Source organism: Schistocerca americana, chromosome X (assembly GCF_021461395.2).
Source record: "Schistocerca americana isolate TAMUIC-IGC-003095 chromosome X, iqSchAmer2.1, whole genome shotgun sequence".
NCBI lineage: Eukaryota > Metazoa > Arthropoda > Insecta > Orthoptera > Acrididae > Schistocerca > Schistocerca americana.
This window is the reverse complement of record NC_060130.1, coordinates 940,255,384-940,278,518: the sequence shown is the minus strand read 5'-3', so window position 1 is coordinate 940,278,518 and position 23,135 is coordinate 940,255,384. Positions and strand designations below refer to the sequence as shown.

General features: G+C 41.0%; 1 protein-coding gene across 1 annotated transcript in view; it reads right to left on the bottom strand.

Annotated features, from left to right (window-relative positions):
- The window catches only part of LOC124556413 (cocaine esterase), a 151,578-nt gene that overhangs the window by 15,511 nt on the left and 112,932 nt on the right, over nucleotides 1-23,135 (bottom strand). The gene's annotated exons all lie outside the window — the stretch shown is intronic.

Here is a 23,135-nt window from a genome sequence, read left to right as displayed (position 1 = left end):
TAATGGGGTGACAATCCCTTTTCCCATGTGAGTGGGGGAGGATGAGGATGAGGAGGTGGAGGAGGAGGAGGAGGAGAAGGAGGAGGAGGGGCAGGGGAAGCACTGGGGGGTTTCTCAGAAGGATACATTATCCTCAGGGATAATAAATCAATTAGCATAACAACAGGTATCCCCAAGGGGTCATAAATCAATTAGCATAACGATAGGTTGAGGGGGAGGGGGATAATTTTTCCCTGAAAGTATATTTGCCCACACAAACAAAATGCACTAGTACTCCCTTATTCCGCTTCTAGCATTATGAGGGATAATTATTTTTGGCAGTGTAGCAACATACCATGGAAACCATTTCTCTTACATGACTTCATACAGCAATCCCCCTGCCAAGATAGCAATGTTGACATTTCTAATGAATAACATTTGCCGCGTGGGATTAGCCGAGCGGTCTAGGGCGCTGCAGTCATGGATTGTGCGGCTGGTCCCGGCGGAGGTTCGAGTCCTCCCTCGGGCATGGGTGTGTGTGTTTGTCCTTAGGATAATTTAGATTAAGTAGTGTGTAAGCTTAGGGACTGATGACCTTAGCAGTTAAGTCGCATAAGATTTCGAAAAAAAAAAAAAATTTGGTGGACTGGCTGCTGACAGTGTTCAGCATCGCACAACACACAACAAACACTAGCAATAACAGATAAAATATTAACCCCAGAACTGTAAGGAATGAAAAGAAGCAAATTCTCAGTGCACAATGAACCATCGCAAGCTGCCTGAAAGTGCAGCATACCATCAGCTGGGAATGTTGCAGTGATGTAAGTGAAGGCCTGTCACCTGCCGCTGTAGCTCTTGTGGGATTTGGCTGAATGTGTGCCATGCCTCCCTCACTACTTCCTTCATAGCTGTCAATCCTAAAATAATTCTGAACAGACTATATGTAGCCATCTGTAATTGAATCGCTTGCAGGTGCACTTGTCGGCAATGCAGGATGAGTTTAGGCAACGCAATGCTTCTTCTCTTTAATTCTTGTTCTAATAATTTAGTAACAGAATTTGATAAACTTATCATACCAGGGACGTTAGTAAATCATGTGTAGGTAACATTTGCCTACTGGTATTCTCTATTAATTTTTCTGGGTGCAGTATGTACGGCAGAGTAGTATTCGGCGAAACATGGCATACAGGGAAAAAATCCATTTCAGCCGTTTCTAGTAATTTTTCTTCATGTTGGTGTCCATATATCTTGACCTTGGGCAGAGACATCTTTGTCTGTAATGGTGGACAGTTTGGTGAACTGTATTATTCTTAATGCGTTATTCTATTTTTTTGACGGTCAGAAATCATTATTAAAAAAAATTCTCTTTTTACACACACTGTTTCCTGTATGTAGACTGAATGACCACGCCAGCCGCTCACTTACTGCTCAACTAAAACATCCAAGAACGCTAGATGACCATACCTCTCCAACTAAGCCGGCCGGTGTGGCCGAGCGGTTCTAGGCGCTTCAGTCTGGAACCGCGCTGCTGCTACGATCTCAAGTTCGAATCCTGCCTCGGGGATGGATGTGTGTGATGTCCTACTATTCAGTAGTTCTAAGTTCTACGTGACTGATGACCTCAGATGTTAGTCCCATAGTGCTCAGAGCCATTTGAACCATTTCTCCAACTAAATAGTAAATTTATCGTTTGGTTGGGCACCACTCATGTGGTCGATTGAATTGATGAAGTGCACTTTCACTGTGAGGCCATATCAGGAATATGTCATCAATATACTGTAGGAATCAAGACGGGTACAACGTCACAGAAATCAATGCTTGCTCCTCGGGTGTTCCGTGTATAAATCTGAATAAACTACTCGAGCTTTTGATGGCTGTCAGCACCACCATTATTGGGAGTAAGAACCGTCGATCGCTTGGGCTGGCACAGTGTTCCACTTATATAAGCGAGATTGTAGAGCCTGGAACCCTCCGGGAGAGGGATGAAGTGATGCATGCAGTGAAGGCGAGTTGAGCAGCTCACAGCAACTCTTGATTTGTTGCATGAGCGATGACATCAGGTGGGGCGAGGGGCGAGTGCTGCCACCCTACGAGCGTCACGCACCTGTCTTTGCTTTTGTTCGATATCCAGAGCTCTTCCCAACATGCCTTGCTAAATGTGTACCGCTGTTCGCTACTAAAACTGTTACTATTTATTCTATATTCGGCCACAACCTTTTATCCCAATGTGAGGATGCACGAGCTAAGTCTTCAACTTTTCAAATTGTATTTTATGTCCGTTTTCCAGGCGGTGTTCAGCTATAGTCGACTTCTCAAGCTCCCTTTGTATAATAAGTCGCTTGTTCGCAGTACAATTCTCAGTAACAATGCTAACAGTTTGACCTATATAGATGCTGCCGCATTTGCAGAAGATGCTGCTGTGCACACCAGGTACTCAAATAATTATATCTTTAACTGGGCATAACATATCTCACGTCTTGGAGAGGGGAGCTGGAACACTGCTCTCAGTCCACGACTCAGCAGCACTCTGCTGCTCGCTGCTCCACAGAAACTCAGAAATGTAGCCAGCTTGGCCTCTTATGACGATTCACAAGGCGTTCTTCGTTGATGGCACTTTCAGCGTTTGCAGTGTCTCCCATGATCTAATCCTTCTCTCTGAACATGCGTCTCAAATGCTGCAATTGAAACTGTAGGTGATTGTCTTCAGAAATAATCTATGCCCTGTGAACTTAGGTGCTCAGGACCGCTTTCCTGTGTATGGGGTGGCTGAAACTATTAACGTTCAAGTGCTGGTCAGCGCGCATTGGTTTCCTGTACAGTGAATGAACATACCAGCTGCCTGCCTACTGCTCAATTAAAACATCCAAGAACGTTATATGACCATCCCTCTACAACTCAATACTAAAATTTAATGTTCGATTGGACAGTACTCACGTAATCGATGAACTGCTGCAGTGCACTTCCACTGTGAGGCCATATATGGAAGGTGTCATCAGTGCACTGTAGAAAGCAAGATGGATACAACCTCACAGAATTCAAAGCCTGGTCCTCAAGTGCTCCATTTATAAATTCGGGACAGACAGAGACAGTGGAGATCCCATCGCTGTTCCATCTGTCATCTTATAATATTCGCCACAGTACAAGAAGTACGTTGTCATTAAGGACGTGACGGAACAGTTTGACGGTCCCCAGCGGAAACCGTTGGGTCTAATTTCCATCGGGTCTTACACCGATACTCTTGTAAAAAGTGACACCATATCTAAACTAATCATGATTTCGTTGTGACCTATCTTCATTTGCTTGAGTATCTCAACAGAAGCTTGCGCATTAACAATGTGGTGTTCATGGTGTCCTAGTTTGAGTGCTAATAGCCTTGATAGCTGTATGCCATTCTGTAAGTGGGCGAACTGATTGGATTCACAGTGGTCTAAGAGGGATGCTTTCGTTGTGTCTTTTCGGCAATCCATTAAAGCCCGGGAGGTCTGAAGGCGCTCGGCGTAAATATTTTTTCACCATACCGTCTGGCATTCCAGTCTTTCAGAAACTTCTCTCTCTTTCTGACGATGGCCTGAGTTGGACTGTGACGAAGCTAGGTGCTACATTTATCAGGCAGTGTGTGATACATACTGGAAGCTTAGTCATGGTCCAAGACAGGTGAGCTTCAGGAAGACAGGTAAGATATTCCAATAGCCTTGTATGAAAGATGACGTTGTGAAGAAGTTAATGCCATGTGCTGCCACACCGCCCAGGCTTTATGGATTACTTGCTTGATAATTGTAGGCAGGAACAGGAGTTTCAAATGCGGTGCCAGCACCTCACACAACCATACATCATCAGTCCTGTGGTGGACCAGAACTACTGAGAACAACCCAACTTGCCTTCCACATGTCCATCACTTTGTCGCAGTCTGGAAGTTTCCAGATGCTACAGGCACACCTATATAAATGAAGCACTGTGCCAGTCCCAGCAGCATGTACCTTTTTACTCTCATGATAGTGGCACAGACAGCTGTGGAAAGTTTGAATGTTTTATTCAAAGTGATGTGGCTTGTAAAGTTAGAATATTTTATTCAGGTATGCCACTGCAAAATAAATTACAATTAATATCTATTTGTAAGAATAATATTTTCCATAAAATACACCTATGAAACTACAAATTACGATTAATATCTATTTGTAAGAATAATATTTTCCATAAAATACACCTATGAAACTCTTGTATGCAGTACACCGCAGTGACAGAGTAGTTCCAGTTCTACCTCAAAGAGCGCCTTGTTAAAAAAAAAAAAAAAAGACTGCCGCTTAGCCTAGCCTCCTTATGTAAACAAACAACAGTCCAGTAAGCCTGTACAGTATTTATTTAAGCTAATTTATGACTTTAAAGTAAACAAACTGCACACTTGTTTATGCAATTCTAATTTATGACAAGGTACTTTGGCCTTATCTTAATTACCATAATTTATGACCCACCTTCAAGATCCCCCACTTCTCCAGTCGAACTGGAAGACGTATAAATGGCAGGAAGCTACAATATTGGCAGGATTTGATCCCACCACCAGTCCAAGCTGTGGCTTACCCCCATGACTCACCTGAGTATGGTATCCATCATCACGAAATGGAATTGTCATTTGTGCTCTGTATATTGGCCAATCACCATGAAGTGTCAGCAGCAGCAATAGAGGTCGGTAGAAGAAGACTCTCACATTTGAATGTAAATATTATTAATACATCCATCTCTCACATTTCTCTTTATTATTAATTATATGTGTTTCCATTCATTATTTATTCCGCAGCACAAGGAGCTCCTGATGATGCAATGAAGCAACAACTGTCTGCACCATCACAGCAGCAACACACAATTGGTCTACCTGATTTGTTGGCTCAGAAAACACAGCTACTGTTTCCGGATGTGGAATTTCCATTGTCTACCTCACTACAGTGTTGAACTGATGGATTACCTGGCGTTGAATTTCTACCATCTGTACCACAGTAGCAGCAGTGGCACACAGACAATATATAGATTAGATTAGATTAGATTAGTTTTTCGTTCCATAGATCCATGCTGAGGAGATCCTCGTGGATGTGGAACATGTCAACTTTTTTTTTTACCTGAAATAACAATACTAATAGTATGAATATATGCAATACATCATTTGTTTCTATTAAAAAATTCGTCTATGGAGTAGAAGGAGTTGGCCACTAGTAAGTCTTTCAGGCTCCTTTTAAATTAATCTTTATTTGTAACTAAATTTTTTATGTTTGCTGGCAAATTATTGAAGATGAGTGTTCCTGAGTAGTGGACCGCTTTTTGAACTAAAGTAAGTGCTTTTAAGTCTTTGTGCAGATCATTTTTGTTCCTGGTATTGTATGTATGAACTGAGCTGTTTGTTGGAAAAAGAGATATATTATTTAGGACAAATTTCATTAATGAGTAAATATACTGAGAGGCAGTAGTTAGTATACCCAGTTCTTTGAAGAGGTTTCTACATGACGACCGTGAATTTACTCCACAAATAATACGTATTACACGCTTTTGGACTTTGAAAACTTTTGTTTGACTTGAAGAGTTACCCCAAAATATTATACCATATGACATTATGGAATGAAAGTAGGCAAAGTATGCAAGCTTTTTCATTTTTATGTCACCTTTGTCTGCTAACACTCGAATTGCAAATACAGATTTGTTAAGGCGTTTCTGCAGTTCTGTGGTGTGCTCCTCCAAACTGAATTTATTATCAAGTTGTAATCCCAGGAATTTAAGACTGTCAACTTCTTCTATCTGCTCTTCTTCATACTTTATGCATATGCTGGGTGGAAACCTCTTACAGGTTCTGAATTGCATGTAGTGAGTCTTTTCAAAGTTTAATGTCAATGAGTTGGCTTTAAACCATTTATTAATATCCATGAAAATATCATTAGCAGATCTTTCTAGAACTACACTCGACATACTATTTATTGTAATACTTGTGTCATCTGCAAACAAAACGAACTCTGCTTCTGGCAGTGTAACTGATGAGAGATCATTAATGTACACAAGAAAAAGCAATGGCCCTAAGATGGATCCTTGTGGGACACCACATGTAATTTCTTCCCATTCTGATGATGACTGATGACTTACTTCACTAGTCCCTTGTACTGACACCCTTTGTTTCCTGTTGGCTAGGTATGACCTGAACCATTTTGTAGCACTGCCCATCACACCATAGAATTCTAATTTATTTAAAAGGATGTTGTGGTTCACACAATCAAGTGCCTTTGACAAATCACAGAAAATACCTGCTGCTTGTAATTTGTTATTTAATGAATTAAGTACATTTTCACTGTAGGTGTAAATAGCCTTCTCGATATCAGAACCCTTCAGAAATCCAAACTGTGTTCTTGATAATATGTTGTTTGTGGTCAGATGGTTGAGAAGCTGCCTGTACATTACTTTTTCTAAAATTTTTGAGAATGCTGGCAAAAGTGAAATCGGTCTGTAGTTTGATGGTATCTCTTTATCCCCTTTCTTGAATAGAAGCTTAACATCTGCATATTTTAGCCAGTCAGGAAATGTCCCAGTTATAATTGTCTGGTTACACAAGTAACTTAGAACTGTACTAAACTCACAAGAACATGCCTTAATTAACTTTGTTGATATTTCATCGTAACCACTAGAATGCTTTGTTTTCAAAGATTTTATTATGGAAGTTATTTCTTTTGGTGAAGTGAGTGACATATTCATGTAACTGAAGCTATTTGTAAAGTCTAGTTTCAGATATTCAATGGCATTATTTACTGATCCTGACAATCGGCAACAGGACAGACAAGAACTCTTCTTCCCACACTCTGAGTTCCCACTATTACAATCGTCACCACCACTGATTGGGCTGTTACTGTAGCATTACTTGTCTATTAAAGTGAAGTCTGTAATATGCAATCTAAATGTGGGTGCGAGTAAACATGTGGTTGTGGGTATGTAGTCTAATGATGAGTTCAGTGTAGAGGTAACAAAATGAAGTGACACTTAGTTATTGGAAGATACGACCACTCCTTGACAGACTAAGAAATGCATTTCGAAATCATCCGCGACCAACTCATGCCTGTACACAGGGTGTTACAAAAAGGTACGGCCAAACTTTCAGGAAACATTCCTCACACACAAAGAAAGAAAATATGTTAAGTGAACATGCGTCCGGAAACGCTTACTTTCCATGTTAGAGCTCATTTTATTACTTCTCTTCAAATCACATTAATCATGGAATGTAAACACACAGCAACAGAACGTACCAGTGTGACTTCAAACACTTTGTTACAGGATATGTTCAAAATGTCCTCCGTTAGCGAGGATACATGCATCCTCCCTCCGTCGCATGGAATCCCTGATGCGCTGATGCAGCCCTGGAGAATGGCGTATTGTATCACAGCCGTCCACAATACGAGCACGAAGAGTCTCTACATTTGGTACCGGGGTTGCGTAGACAAGAGCTTTCAAATGCCCCCATAAATGAAAGTCAAGAGGGTTGAGGTCAAGAGAGCGTGGAGGCCATGGAATTGGTCCGCTTCTACCAATCCATCGGTCACCGAATCTGTTGTTGAGAAGCGTACGAACACTTCGACTGAAATGTGCAGGAGCTCCATCGGCACATGTTGTGTCGTACTTGTAAAGGCACATGTTCTAGCAGCACAGGTAGAGTATCCCGTATGAAATCATGATAACGTGCTCCATTGAACGTAGGTGGAAGAACATGGGCCCAATCAAGACATCACCAACAATGCCTGCCCAAACGTTCACAGAAAATCTGTGTTGATGACGTGATTGCACAATTACGTGCGGATTCTCGTCAGCCCACACATGTTGACTGTGAAAATTTACAATTTGATCACGTTGGAATGAAGCCTCATCCGTAAAGAGAACATTTGCACTGAAACGAAGATTGACACATTGTTGGATGAACCATTCACAGAAGTGTACCTGTGGAGGCCAATCAGCTGCTGATAGTGCCTGCACACGCTGTACATGGTACGGAAACAACTGATTATCCCGTAGCGCTCTCAATACAGTGACGTGGTAAACGTTCCCTTGTATTGCAGCAACTTCTCTGACGCTGACATTAGGGTTATCGTCAACTGCACGAAGAATTGCCTCGTCCATTGCTGGTGTCCGCGTCGTTCTAGGTCTTCCCCAGTCGCGAGTCATAGACTGGAATGTTCCGTGCTCCCTAAGACGCCGATCAATTGCTTCGAACGTCTTCCTGTCGGGACACCTTCGTTCTGGAAATCTGTCTCGATACAAACGTACCGCGCCACGGCTATTGCCCCGTGCTAATCCATGCATCAAATGGGCATCTGCCAACTCCGCATTTGTAAATATTGAACTGACTGCAAAACCACGTTCGTGATGAACACTAACCTGTTGATGCTATGCACTGATGTGTTTGGTGCTAGTACTGTAGAGCAATGAGTCGCATGTCAACAGAAGCACCGAAATCAACATTACCTTCCTTCAATTGGGCCAACTGGCGGTGAATCGAGGAAGTACAGTACATACTAACGAAACTAAACTGAGCTCTAACATGGAAATTAAGCGTTTCCGGACACATGTCCACGTAACATCTTTTCTTTATTTGTGTGTGAGGAATGTTTCCTGAAAGTTTGGCCGTACCTTTTTGTAACACCCTGTAGATGAGCAGATGATACCGTTTAGAGGTCAAGTAAGAATAAGACAGTATGTTAGGGGTAAACCTCTCCCAGTTGGCTGAAGAACTTTGTGCTAGCTGCATCCAGCGGTATACAACATGACGTTTTGCTATACCAAGGAAAGGGTAAAGATATCACGTCTGGAAAAATTCCAGCGCCTGACAACCTTGATATTGGAGGGCGTGTCATTCTAAAGCTTTCATATTCCTTGCCACCTGGGTCACCAATATACACTGATAGATACTTTACATCTGTCCCATTACTAGACAGTCTCCTAACTCATGGGCCAATCTCAGCAACTGGGACTACCATGGTGAATCGTCTTCCAAAGGCTACAAATTTCAAGAGAGATTTAGATTTGAAAAGGGAGGGCAGAGGTTCTTTTGATCAGGTTGTAAGGAGTGATGAAAAAATAGCTGCAATCAAATGGTTTGACAATAAACCTGTTTACGTTGCATCTTCTGCTTTTGGTGTTCATCCCACTGTCCAAATCCAACGTTTGTCAAAGAAAGATAATGTTTATGTCCAAATTCCTAGGCCAAGTGCAGTTACCATATATAACAAATATGTGGATGGTGCGGTTCTCTTGGTTAGTGTAGTGGAAAATACCCAATGAGAAGCAGAGCTAACAAAAGCACAGTACCCATGATCCGCCACTTCATAGATTTTGCTGTTGCAGCAGCTTGATTAGAATATATGCAAGCAACGCAAAGTAATAAATTTATTAGAGAAGACATCATGCAATATCAAACTTTCAAACTTGATGTTGCACAAAAACCTATTTTCTGTGGTGTGCCAGAAAAAGAGCAAAGATCAGACTCGAGCAATGATGATGATGAAGGTCCACCAGCAAAACGAGCAAGAGTACCAAAAACTTAACCATCTTTGCCATTAAGGGTATCAAATGCTAAGCACAACATGCCTCAGATGATGAACAACATACAGAAAAATAGGTGAAAATGCAGGTTAGAGGGTTGTAGAGGTCTAACGTTTGTACGATGTAGTACCAGTGAAACGTTTTACATATGAAAGAAATTGTTTTGCTCTTTTTCACAGGAAGTGAATTTCAACTTATGTTACGTTTCTCACACAAAAACTGGATTATTTTATACGTTAAGAATAATTTTGTTGTAACACTCAGATGTATTACTTTGTACTAACATAGACCGCAGATGGTATCATATGTGATACCATCTGAAAAATATATGTCAAAATGAAAATAAAATTTTCTCTGTATTTTGGCTTATTCATGACCTTATCGCTTTTGAATATCAGTTTCAATAAAATCAAACTTCGGACCAACCTTCAGGACTCTAGAGGTTATGTAGCCAATAAGCAGCACTCATAACTTGCCAGAAATTTACCCCAGCACCCAGTTTAAGTTTGGCACACATTTCTTTATCAGCGCAAATGTTGCAATAAGTTACCCTAATCCAACACCCCTTCATCCACGTACACGATTTGCTTCATTATTCAAAAACTCAATCTGTAGCATGGCATGCTGCGACTTCTTTATTTTCTGCATATCCATGACCATTCTCTTTGCTAGTCTTATCCTACATATAAATTCCCTTATTACTGTGTGCTAGAAGCTTCTCCAGCTTTGTTTCTGGCTCACAGTGGTTGTTGATGGAATGTGTAATTCTATCAGTAGCTTGTCGAGATTTCTACCATTGCTACCTGTGATGCGCATCCTACAAGACATACAGTATTATGCTACTGCGGTTCTTTAGCATCGACCCAGCTGTTGTGCAATGAAGGGAGGCCAAGTCATTTGACCAGGATATTGTTCCCCTGTCATGAACTCTATGAGAAGCATGCCTGATTCAATGCTTGTCTGTAATTCTTCTGTGTAAAAACTAACAATTTCATGGCCACTATCATCCTTATGATGTAAGCTCTAGGGTTTGTTCATTGCACTTTGGAAACTTCAAATATCTGAGTTGAGTAGTTCAGTAGGTCTGATTTCTCTAAAGTGGTCTTGTGTTTTGAAGAACATACTAACTCATCTGGATTAAAATTTCTTCCTGCAGGAATACATCATTTTAGTGTGATTGTATGCCGTGTTTAGAAGCTCATTATCGTGAATATTAAGTAATTTCATTTTTATTGTTTCATGTAGAGTCCAGTTATACTGCCCAATTATTTGTGGAAGAATATCCATCCACTTGTATGATCCACGAAGGTCAAACGCATCAAGACAAGGTTTTTATCCTTCTGTTCAAATGCTCCATGATACGTGCCCTCGATGGGGAGAATTTTGAGTAGGGGTGGAGTCCATACTGCTAGATTACTGTCTTGAAATATAAAACTCATCACCACGATTGGTTTTAAGGTTTATGGGATATTGATTTGTCCCCATCTCCAGGAATTGCTCAAACACCTGTGTAACATGCTTCCTAGTCTCGGCTGTCTTAGGTAGGGCCCAGGTAAATTTTAAATGCCTATCAATGACCATTAAAATATATTTCAAATTTTCATTTAATTGTGAAAAATTGTTTCATATCTACAAGATCTGCCTGCCCATAAATCATTCAAACTCCAAATTATAGCACACATCTGCAAGAAAGTTTTGTGTGCTGGTTTGTGGAGTCCTCGAACTACTATCTCCATAATGATTCAGTTTTACGTCTTTCTTGAAGCTCTGACAATATGATATGATTTCATTCATGTGGGCTGTATTCCCGGAAGCTGCTGATGTATTGAGTGGCCATAACCATTATATTATTTCATAGGGGTCATCGTAATATACAGGGCGATTCTGTGATGACGCTACAAACTTTAATGAATGGGGAAGAAGGGTAAATGTATCAGTCTGACGTAACTGATCCTGATCTCCAGAGACGGCCAACTGGAAAATCGTGTAAAAGAAAGTCATTCTGATGCCTGTAGCAAAGTGATACAAGTATTCATACTGTTGTTGCTAAGACTGTAGAGCAGGGAACTTTCTGAGGTAGTAGTGTGGACCATAACAAGAAAAAGATGTCCTGTAAATATGGGCTCTAAAACGCATTCCTTAGAGAGCTATGAGCACTTGTTCATCTTCGCTATTGTGAAACGCATCTCTTCTACTGAACAAGTGCCCATTGCTCTCAAGGGATGCATTTCAGAGCCCACATTTATTAGACATTTTGTTCTTGTTTGGTCCATACCGCCACCCCTGAAAATTGATTACGCTACAATATTAGGAACAACAGTACCGGTACGTGCAGTCCACTGTCAGAAGTATTAGAACGATTTTCGCTTATAGATTTCGACTCCGTTGTTTCTCGACCAAGGTCCCTTGGCTCAAATTAATACTTTTACCCTTCTATATTATCCCTGAAAGTTTGTAACATCATCACAGAGCCACCCTTTATCTGCTACAGAGATCAACATTTCTATTTTTGGCTGAATGTCAATATCTTTTCCACCCAATGCACGTTTAATAATACACTCCAAGGAAAAAAAGACACACCACAAAGAAAATATCCAAATAGTATGGAAATCGATAGATGTGCTGTGCATGTGGACATAAACGAATGATTACAATTTCAGAATAACTGGATGGTTTTTCGGAAGAAAGAGCTTAACAAATTGAGCAAGTTAATAAAATGTTGGGACAACTCCTGCCCCTTTGCATGCTGTTATTTGGCTTTGAATTGAATTACAGAGTTGTTGAATGTCCTCATGAGGGTTATCGTGCCATATTCTGTCCAATTGACGCATTAAATCTTCAAAATCCCGAGATAGTTGGAGGACCCTGCCCATAGTGTTCCAAACGTTCACAATTGGTGAGAGAGCTGGATCAGTAAGCATTAAGATAAGCAGCTGAAACTCTCGCCGAGTGCTGGTGGGCATCGAAGCTCAGATCAAAGTGGGACCTGTCACTGAAGATAATTCTATTGCAGTCAATGAAATTTCTGGCTGAAGATGTCTCTGGAGATGCCCCAGAGAGCAGTGGGATACCAACCTCATTGTTGTCCACTGCATGGCCCGACAAACAGGAAGAATGGTCTGGGGTGTCATTTATTTTCATAGCAGGACCCCTTTGGTTGTCACCTGCTGCCCCCTTACAGCACAGTAGTATGTTGATGGTATTCTACACCACATTCTGTTGCCCTTCGTGGCATGCCACCCTGGGTTTACATTTCAGCAAGATAATGCCCGTTCGCACACGGCGAGAATTTGAACTGCTTATCTTCGTGATTGCCAAACACTGCCTTGGCAGGAGCATTATGAGCAGGGGCCTCCAACTGTCTTGGGATTTTTACGATCTAACATGCTTATTGAACAGAATTTGGCACGATCCCTCAGGAGGGCGTCCAACAACTCTATCAATCAATGCCAACCTGAATAGCTGCTCGCATAAGGGCCAGAAGTGGACCAATACATTATTGACTTGCTCATTTTGTGAAACTCTTTCTGTTGAATAAATCATCCAGTTTTTCTGAGATTATAATTATTTGTTTGTCTCTACATATACAGCGCACCTGCCGATTTCTGTCACATTATTTTTTCTTAGAGTAGTTTTTGATATTTCCCACTATTCAGCTTTACATTCTTCCATCTGATGTGCTGTCCTTCCTACGTAAATTAGTCATACTTAATATTTCAGCATATATTTATATCTTATTGGGGATATACCTTTTGAGTTATGAAGTTTTTAAGAATAATAAGTCCACTAAGCTAGAAGGCTGTGGCTAAGCCATGTCTCCGCAATATTCTTTCTTCCTGGCGGCCTCGGCCTGCAAGTTTCGTAGGAGAACTGTGAAGTCTGGAAGGTAGAAGATGGGGTACTGGCGGAAGTAATGCTGTGAGGACGGCTCGTGAGCTGTGCTTGGATAGTGGAAAACTTGCATGCAAAAGTCAAAGGTTCCGAGTCCGAGTCTCGGTCTGACACAGAGTTTTAATCTGCCAGAAAGTTTCACATCAGCGTACACTCCGCTGCAGAGTGAGAAATTTATTCTGGAAACAGTTAATAGGCTGTGGTTAGCCAATGTCTCCATAATATCACTTCTTCCATGTGTGCCAATCCTTAAAGTTTCGCAGGAGAACTTCTGTGAAGTTTGAAAGGTAAGAGATTGTAACAACAACAACGCTGTACTATTGTACATATAAATAATATTTTTTCCATCTGATTTTTCGATGAACTAGTGTAATTGATGTTCTGATTTCAATTCTTTTTTGTTTCATGCCATTATGTTAAGGAAACGGTAAACAATTTTCAATGTGAATATTAATGTTTATGTCAAATGTCAAACAATATTGCAATAGAATTGAAATGTAACAAATGTTGAGACTGTTGTAAGATGTTTAAAATTGTAACTGTGCGTCTGGTCCATACGTAGGCAATGTGTTAGGATATGTAGAATGCAAAACCTCGGGTGAATACCCTGTCTGAAGGGGAGCGGTAAAAGGTGGATGACAGGCGAGCGCGGGAAAATGCGAACGGGCGCTGCACGGCACAACGGGCTCAGCAGTTGTTAGTTGGAGTTTGGCGTTGGTCTGAGCAACACGCTCTGGAGCAAGGAGGCGCTCCTGGAAGACGTAGTTTCATTGAGCCTCGGGTATGCTGTTCCAACGCCCATCCAGCATGGCAAAATTCCATAGGCACTAAATGGAAAAGTATTGCGACGCTATGAAGAAATAAAGTGCCGATACGTCAGGAGCCATAGCTGTGGTTGTATGCGTGCTTTGTGCCTCGCCATCTCGCCGCCTGCCAACCGCCGCATCGATACAAACAGGTTGAAACTTTTAGTACTGTATTCGTATGGACCAGTGTTACTTTTGTTCCATACTGTTCAATAACAACTTAATAACAACTTAAATTTTACCAGAACTTTCCTATCATTTAATCATCCTCACAACTAACCTAGACAGGGTCCTTTCCAAATGTTGTGCAATCCGAGTGTCCCGAGATGAAAAATTAAAGTTTGTGTTAATAATAATAACTTGCAGACCTAGCTATGTTAGAATGGTGTTTAAAGAACTGTTTTGTTAATGAACCAGTGAATGAATAACGAAGGTCTGACAAAGTTGGAAGATAACTTTAATATTGATTTAGTAATGAAGATTAATTATTTCGAGACAGATATAAAGGTATTTAAATAAGCAGGAAATAAGATAAAAAGAGCAGTAACTCATATACTGGAAATCTTGAGCGCATAATGAATTCAGTAATCAAATTTTTTTTTAATACAGTGATCATAATAGTTTCAGGGTCCCCCCCCCCTTTTTTTTATTCATTTGAATTCTGAAGTGTTCTAAATTCATTTGACCAGCAAAAGTGAAAGTCAATATAAAGCCAAAATTTATCAGTGTTTTATCTTTATCAAAATGGACATTGTGTGTGTGACTCGAAAGTACTATTTCTAGGGTAATCTATGCCCGATTTTAATCAGATCAATAGACAGTACGACGTTTTGTAGTATACATTATAGTGTAGTGTTATGTATTTATGGTTTTTCCATATCAGTACAGAACGTGAAACTATCAGTTCAATAGATTTTCTGGTTCTAAAATTCTACTACACTATACCGTGTTACTACTTGTTGCTTTGCACGAATATCTGCCAACTTGTACAGGGAAGAAACTCAGTTAATGCCTAATTAGGCTGGCGACCGTATTATTAACAAATTGGTAGCATCTTCTGTGTTGTTTTTTGTCCGTCCTGACATGTAATTGCATTTCGGACTTATTTGACGTATCATTGTTATTACAGAGTGGGTGTAAGTCTGATTTGCCTCCATTAGGGTACACGCGGTCTATATCTATACAAAATTCCTGTCTCGTAAGGTGAACCCCACTCACTTACTATAGTACAGGCTTTAATGAGTATCGTGTGCCCCACGCGCACGTTACAAGATGAGGTACTGGCAGAAGTAAAGCATGAGCAGTGGTCGTGAGTCGTGCTTGGATAGCTCGGTCGATAGAGCAGTTTCCCACAAAAGGCAGCGATCTCGAGTTCGAGTCTCGGTCTGGCACACAGTTCTAATCTGCCAGGAAGTTTCGTATCAGCGCACACTCCACTGCAGAGCGAAAATTTCATTCTGACAATGATGGCTGTAGAACGCCGGTGTTTTCACGAAATCTAAAAAGCCCAGACACCCTAAATATTTCCGGACAGATTATTCCCGCACATCATGATGTTTCAACTGAAAGACTACGTATTCGATGAGAAGGAGAGTTTTAACGCTTATTACATCTTCGAGTGGCTTAAATCTAAAAATATGTGTAAGCTGGTACTCGAAATTTCTAAAAAAACTTGCGGTAGAATGCTATAATTTGGACACAATTTACTGTTTTGTGTTTCCTAAACAACCGATGTCTGTTTTATGTACCATTTCAAACAATTTTACAAGTTACTACAGTGTTTCAGAGTCAGGCGTTTGTATCTATGTATGACTAACGTGATCAGCATTTTCAGTTGAATGGGGAATGACAACTTAATGGTCCTGCCATTGTTTAACTCCGCTGTAAGGGTTGTAAAGTGGAACAAATAAAATAATTTTACCTCATGTAGGTGGTTTACATATCATTTCAGTCGAAATGAAACATAGTTTAGAGAGATAAATATGCATTTATTTGCTCTTGTTGTCAATTTCAGGTAACACGGTAGGATATACAAATAAGTACAAATATGCATATATTTTATTAGCAGCATCATGTAATGACGATGTTGATGCATCATACACACTGCGAAAGAAGCACAGCACACATCAAAATTAGAAGCAGAAACGTCCTCTGAAGTGTTCTGATGGTTAAGCTACGTAACAGCATACCACACATTTCCAAAAATCCACACACATAGTCACACCACCCAACATGCTCATTCACAGCACACTCGATGGCAAACATCAAGTTTCTGAACGTTGATTCCTGAAAGCAAGTGCGCTGTGCAGTACTCTCGTCATTGTATATTTAAATTGTTCTTTGCTAGTATGGCAGCGCTGTGACCGAAGCCGTTTCAGTGTTGAATATTGCAGCTATCTTTACATAATTCTAACATAATTCGTACCATTCATAGTATGAAAGCATTAATTTCATGCCACTGTATTGAGATTTTTAGACATTACCACTATGTTGAACTCAACATCACAGGACTTTCACACATTCACATGTTTACTCACAGTCATTTATAGATTGCAGATTACAGAGACTAATATCTTTTTAATGGGTAAGGTATGCAACAGTATCTCCGAGACGACTTTCGTGACGATGATGATTGTGACAACTCAGAGTCTGGGAAGAAGAATTCTTGTACTTCCTGTTATCGGAGATCTGGTATATAGCCAGTGTGCTGCTGCTGCTGTGGTGCTGATGCTCGAAACTCAGTCAGGTAATCCATCAGTGCGACGCTGTGGCGCAGTAGACAATGGAAATTCAAACACGTGGAAAAGTAGCTGTGTGTCCTGAGCGCATGAATCACATAGGCTGACTGTGTACTGCTGCTGCAGTGGTGTGGACAGTTGCTGCTCCAAGCATCATCAGGAGACAGTAGCACAGTGGGACGAATAATAACTGAAAACACATATAATCAATAATAACAATCCGTGAGAGAGATGGATGTATTAAGGATATTTATATTCTCCTTGTTTGTGGTGGCTGATCTTTGGTGCTGCTGCTCACACATCATGTTGACTGAACTATAGACCACAAATGATGAGTCCATCTCATGAAGATGGATATCATACTTGTATGAATAGATGAGATAAGCCACAACTTGGACTGTGATACAGTCGAATTCCCCCAACAGTGTAGCTTCCCACGATGTAAACATCACACTATTGGGCTACAGTAGTGGGGGATCTTGAAGGTGGCCATTTTGGGTCATACATTGTTGCGATTAAGACAAGGATAAAAGCATCTTGTCATGAATTACACTTGCATAAACATAACTCAGGAGGACAAGTGTGCGGTTTGTTTACAGTAGAGTCGTAAATTACTAGGCCAAGAGGACAGTTTATTTACGAGGGTATTTCGGAAAGTAAAGATACACCGTACACCAGAGGAACAGAAGAGTTTTGGCGAGCAAGTTGGCAACACTGGTGTTAACCTTGAACCGTTAGATTTCTCCTCGCGGTCGTTCGGCAGTTGAACGTTGCTTCTGGTTGGAGTAGGTCGTGTTTAAAATGGCTGCGCCGATTCAGAATCCCGCCAAATGCGAAGTGCGCTCCGTCATACGTTTTCTTCATGGAGAAGGTCAGCGACCAGCAGATATTCACAAAGAAATTGTTTCTGTTTATGGGAACATTATGAATTGACAAAATGTAACGAAATGGTGTCGTCATTTCTCGGAAGGTAGGACCAATGTTCATGACGAACAAAGAACAGGTCGGCCATCTGTGATCTTTGATGCCCTTCTTCAGAGAACAGAGGAAGCAGTTCGTGCGAATAGACATCTCACATTGAAAGAATTGTATCAGATTGTACCGGATGTGTCAACGACAACTCTTTATGACGTTGTGACTGTCAAGTTAGGGTACAGGAAATTGTGTGCACGCTGGGTTCCAAAACTGTTAACAGAAGAACACAAAAAGAAAAGGATGGGTTTATCACCATACACCTGAATCCAAGCAACAGTTAATGCAATGGCCCACTTCGAACTCACCAAAAGCCAAGAAATCTAAAACGCCGATTTCAGTGAAGAAAATCATGGCTTTTGTTTTTTGAGACAGACAAGGCATTCTTCTGTTGGAATTTATGCCCCCTGGAACGACAATTAATGTTGCTGCATATTTCCAGACTTTGAAACGTCTTCGAAGGGCAATTCAAAACAAACGCAGGGGAATGCTGACAAGTGGAGTCCGCTTGGTCATGACAACGCTCGGCCTCACACAGTGCTCGTAACCAAAGCACTACTCAAACAATTCAAATGGGACGTATTGGACCATCCACCATACAGCCCGGAGCTTGCGCCGACCGACTTCCATGTCTTCCATTACCTGAAGTCACATCTTGGTGGAAAATCATACCACGACGATGAAGAGATCAAAGATGAAGTTGAAATGTATTTCCAACAACACGCGACAACCTTCTATGACTGTGAGATACAAAAACTTGTGCACCGACTTCACAAATGTTTGGATAACGGGGGTGATTATGTCAAAAAATAACAAATAATCCAGTTAATAAGATGTAACTGACGTTTTACAAATAAATTTTCTATTTAAGGACTTCGAGCCATTGTATCTTTACTTTTCGAAATGCCCTCGTACATAAAGAGTACAATGGACACATTGATAGAGAACTGGTTTTGCTTCACTACTTACATCGAAACCCTTCATCATCGAACAGGAAAGGGAGGTAATGACAGTGGCACGTAAAGTGCCCTCCGCCACACACTGTTGGGTGGTTTGCGGAGTATAAATGTAGATGTAGATATGCTATTGGGTTGGTGCATACGTTCGTAGCGTTTTTCCACAAGTTTAGACTCGCATTCGGGAGGACGACGGTTCAATCCCGCGTCCGGCCATCCTGATTTAGGTTTTCCGTGATTTCCCTAAATCACTCCAGGCAAATGCCGGGATGGTTCCTCTGGAAGGGCACGGCCGACTTCCTTCCCCATCCTTCCCTAATCCGATGAGACCGATGACCACGCTGTCTGGTCTCCTTCCCCAAACAACCAACCAACCAACCAACCACAAATTTAATAAACACAACAAATACACATAACAGAGGTGTTTTAGTCATTAATAATATATTCTCCTTCATTGTTTACAACAGTCTGCCAATGCTGCGGTATGATTCAAATGGCTCTGAGCACTATGAGACTTAACATCTGAGGTCATCAGTCCCCTAGAACTCAAAACTACTTAAACCTATCTAACCTAAGGACATCACACACATCCATGCACGAGGCAGGATTCGAATCTGCGACTGTAGCGGTCGCGCGGTTCCAGTCTGTAGCGCCTAGAACCGCTCTGACACACCGGCCGGCTGCTGGTATATCTTTTCGATTTCACGACTGTAGAAATCATGTTGTTTTGAGATGAAGAACTTGTCGAGCCACGTTCAGAGCTCGTTTTCATCCAGAAAGGAAGTTCCTTGAAGGTTGTTCGATAGGTAGCAGAAAAGGAAAATTCTGAGGGAGCAAGGTCAGGTGAAAAAGGTGGAATAAGGTAACTGCGAAATGACTACACAATCCAACCCCAGCATAGCGTTTTTTGCGTCTAGCAGAATGTGGGCAGGGGCTATCGTGTAGTGGCATCACTTCATGCAGTCTTCATGGTCGTCGTTCTTGGACTGCATCTGCAAGACGTCTCAGTTTCTCACAGTAAATGTCAGCAGGGATGATTACACCTTGGGGAAGCAATTTGTAGTACAACACACCATCGCTGTCCCACTAGATGCATAACATTAACTTTTATAGATGCATGCAGGCATTTTTATGGTGAGTTGGTGTTTTGTTTTAGCTCGGCCACTGCTTTCCTTGGGTTAGCATAAAGATATCATTTCTCATCACCAGCAACGAAACAGGAGAGCAAAGGTCAGTGTGCTGGCCGGAGTGGCCGAGCGGTTCTAGGCGCTACAGTCTATAACCGCGCGGCCGCCACGGCCGCAGGATCGAATCCTGCATCGGGCATGGATGTGTTTGATGTCCTTAGGTTAGTTAGGCTTAAGTAGTTCTAAGTTCTAGGGGACTGATGACCTCAGAAGTTAAGTCCCATAGTGCTCAGAGCCATTTGAACCAAAGGTCAGTGTTGCTCACGAGCCAACTGGTGATGAGGAAGCACAGATGCATATATGGCCACCTACTGTGATTTTGATGTAGCGCAGGAAGTTCCCATATACCCAATTTTTGAACCTCCCTCATTACATGCAAATGTTGCACGATGGTGGAATGATCACAGTTCATTACATTTACTAGTTCTCGAGTAGGTTGATGTGGATCATTGTGGATTAATGCGTTTAAACGATCCTCATCAAACCCCAACGCCTGCCTGAACGTGGAGAGTTACTAATGCCAAAGATATCCTTCTTATAACGGTAAAACCATTTTCTTGCCGTGCTCTGTCTAATGGCGTTATCTCCATACACGGTGCAAATGTTTCTGGCTGCCTCCACTGCTGTCACCCCTTTATTGAACACAAACAGAAGAATATGTCGGAAATGTTCCGATTTATCCATTTGGCACTCCATTTCCTAGCGTCTGCAACTCCACAGATGACAAAATGACAATGTGTAAACTCAAACAGCAACAGTGAACTACAAATAAAAAATGATAATCGATAAATAAACCCATAGCAACCAGAATGCAAAAAAAGAAGAGCTTGGAACTTATACATCAACCTAAAATCTCTTTGTAGTACTTCTGTATTTACGTTTCCCTGTGTTTTCTGTAATGAACATTCACGAAATTTTGTGGAATCTTTTTCCAGACGGTTACTCTCGTTATAATAAGTGACAGAGCGTGCTTTGATTTTGAATAACTGTGATATTTTTTTGAGTCTCTTAATTACGTAATTAAAGTTCTACATAGACGGTGCTTTAGTATCATTGCTCATTATGGAAAATTACCTTAGAAATACAGTGACTATCAGTGAAGCATTAACCCACATGCTGCAGAGACTTGGGCAGCAGTGGAATTGTGCCATTCCACAGATGCAGTTGATTGCTACTTTAGATGATTTATCGTTATTCGACTCCCCGCTCTCATGCTGATAGAGGTTAAGTCCCGGCACAAAGAATTACACCTCAACTTCGTCCAAAGAGATTTAAAATATGTGAAAATGGTTTACTAATCATAAATGTGTCAACCTACACGCAATTTATAAGTTAAAATGTGGGAAACTTTGAAGTTTTTGAAACGTAAAAAGCTGATTTTCTGGAATGAGTACATAGATAAAAGCAATTATTTCCTATTTATTTTGGCTTTTTGATGATGTTGCTGTGTAAAGGTTTGTGACTCTGAGAAAGTAGGAATGGAGAGGAAATGTCCGATCTGTTGATTTAGATGGGAAAGTGGGCATTAGCTGTAGGACTGGTGAAAGGAGTTAGATAATGCGAATTTTATGTGAGAAGTACAGCCGTTTGAGACTGACATGGCTACAGTGTGCTCGAGCACTGCAGCAGTCTAAAGCTCATGTTTCTTTATAGCTTAGCAGTGGTCAACATCATCGTCAGTTTGACACCAGCACTACTAGCTGACTGTCACCTAACTTCGTCATTTGCTTTAAACTGGACACATATTGTTTCAATGTACACTGCATGCTTTTGATGTCACTTTGATGTCAACTGGTCCATACTTTAAGTGAACTCTCACAATGATATTAGTTTCCTGTAAACCCAACAGGTATTAGAAACAAATTTTGTTGTAAAAGATGAAACACCTCCCCTAAACTTTGATATGAACATCAAAGAAATAATAAGCAGAAAACAACGTATTTAAGGCTTGTTTTGTGAAAATGTACGACTATATCACAGCTTTAAGCGTATTTATGTATATAAACCAAAACACTTCACATATACTGTAAATACAAAGACTGTACATATTATAAACAAAAGCTCCTCACTCTTCCAGAGACTGAGTGTTCCTCCAGTGTGACTTCTGTTGCAACTTCCCTGCAAGTGAGCAGCTCCAATACCCAGTTCATCTTCTGTACTGAGAAAGCAACGAGTGTTGATCCTCCTCCTCTTTATCACTATAAGTTGAAGAAATTACGATTGCATACGGTGTTCCAGCCTCCTGTTTAAATTCGACTCGTATACACCTCCAGTCAACTAATATGAAACTGCCCTCAGTGCGAAGCATGGTTAAAACTCCACAGTTCATAATCCTATTGGAGGTGGTCAGCTCATCGTATCACGTTTCTCGACTCCTTCGTAAGCCCAGTTTTCTCCCCTTCCTTGTAAATAGGCCACTCAGAGAACTTCTAAGTCAACACGTATATTCAGCTCAGTTACAGCTCAGTATTGGCTCATCCAATCACATTTAACAACTCCTTCATAGGTCACACAACCTTTCCTGGAAATAGGGCAATCGGCGAGCTTCCTGCGGCAAGTATGAGTGAGATATAACATAATTCTCGTCCAGTGGTGTTCGAAACTGCATAATGTGTGCGTGTCATTGGCTAACGTTAACTAGTTTCCTGACGCTCAGGCGCCTAAAACAGTGAAACTTTACGTACAATGACCAGTTTGAAAGGCTATTATTGTCTTATTTTGCTAGCTATCGTGGTCAGTATGTGCCTAAATATATGTGTGTTCGCTATTTAGGCGTCACAGACACTTGCTAGTGTAATGTTCTAGTCGGCTTGTTTCGTATTTTAACGTTTTGCGAGAAACAAATATATTTTGAGTTACAACGGTTTCCATAGATAAATCAGTAACTTATTTTTGTGTGCTATATTTGGAAGTATTATTGAACAAAATGTAAGACACTTTGTTTATTTACTATATACTATACAGTAGTTTTGCTTTATTAACTCACAAGATTCCAAGTAAAACAGGCTGAATTTTGATCATAGTGTTGTCTGTGATGTGGGAGCGGCATTTGTT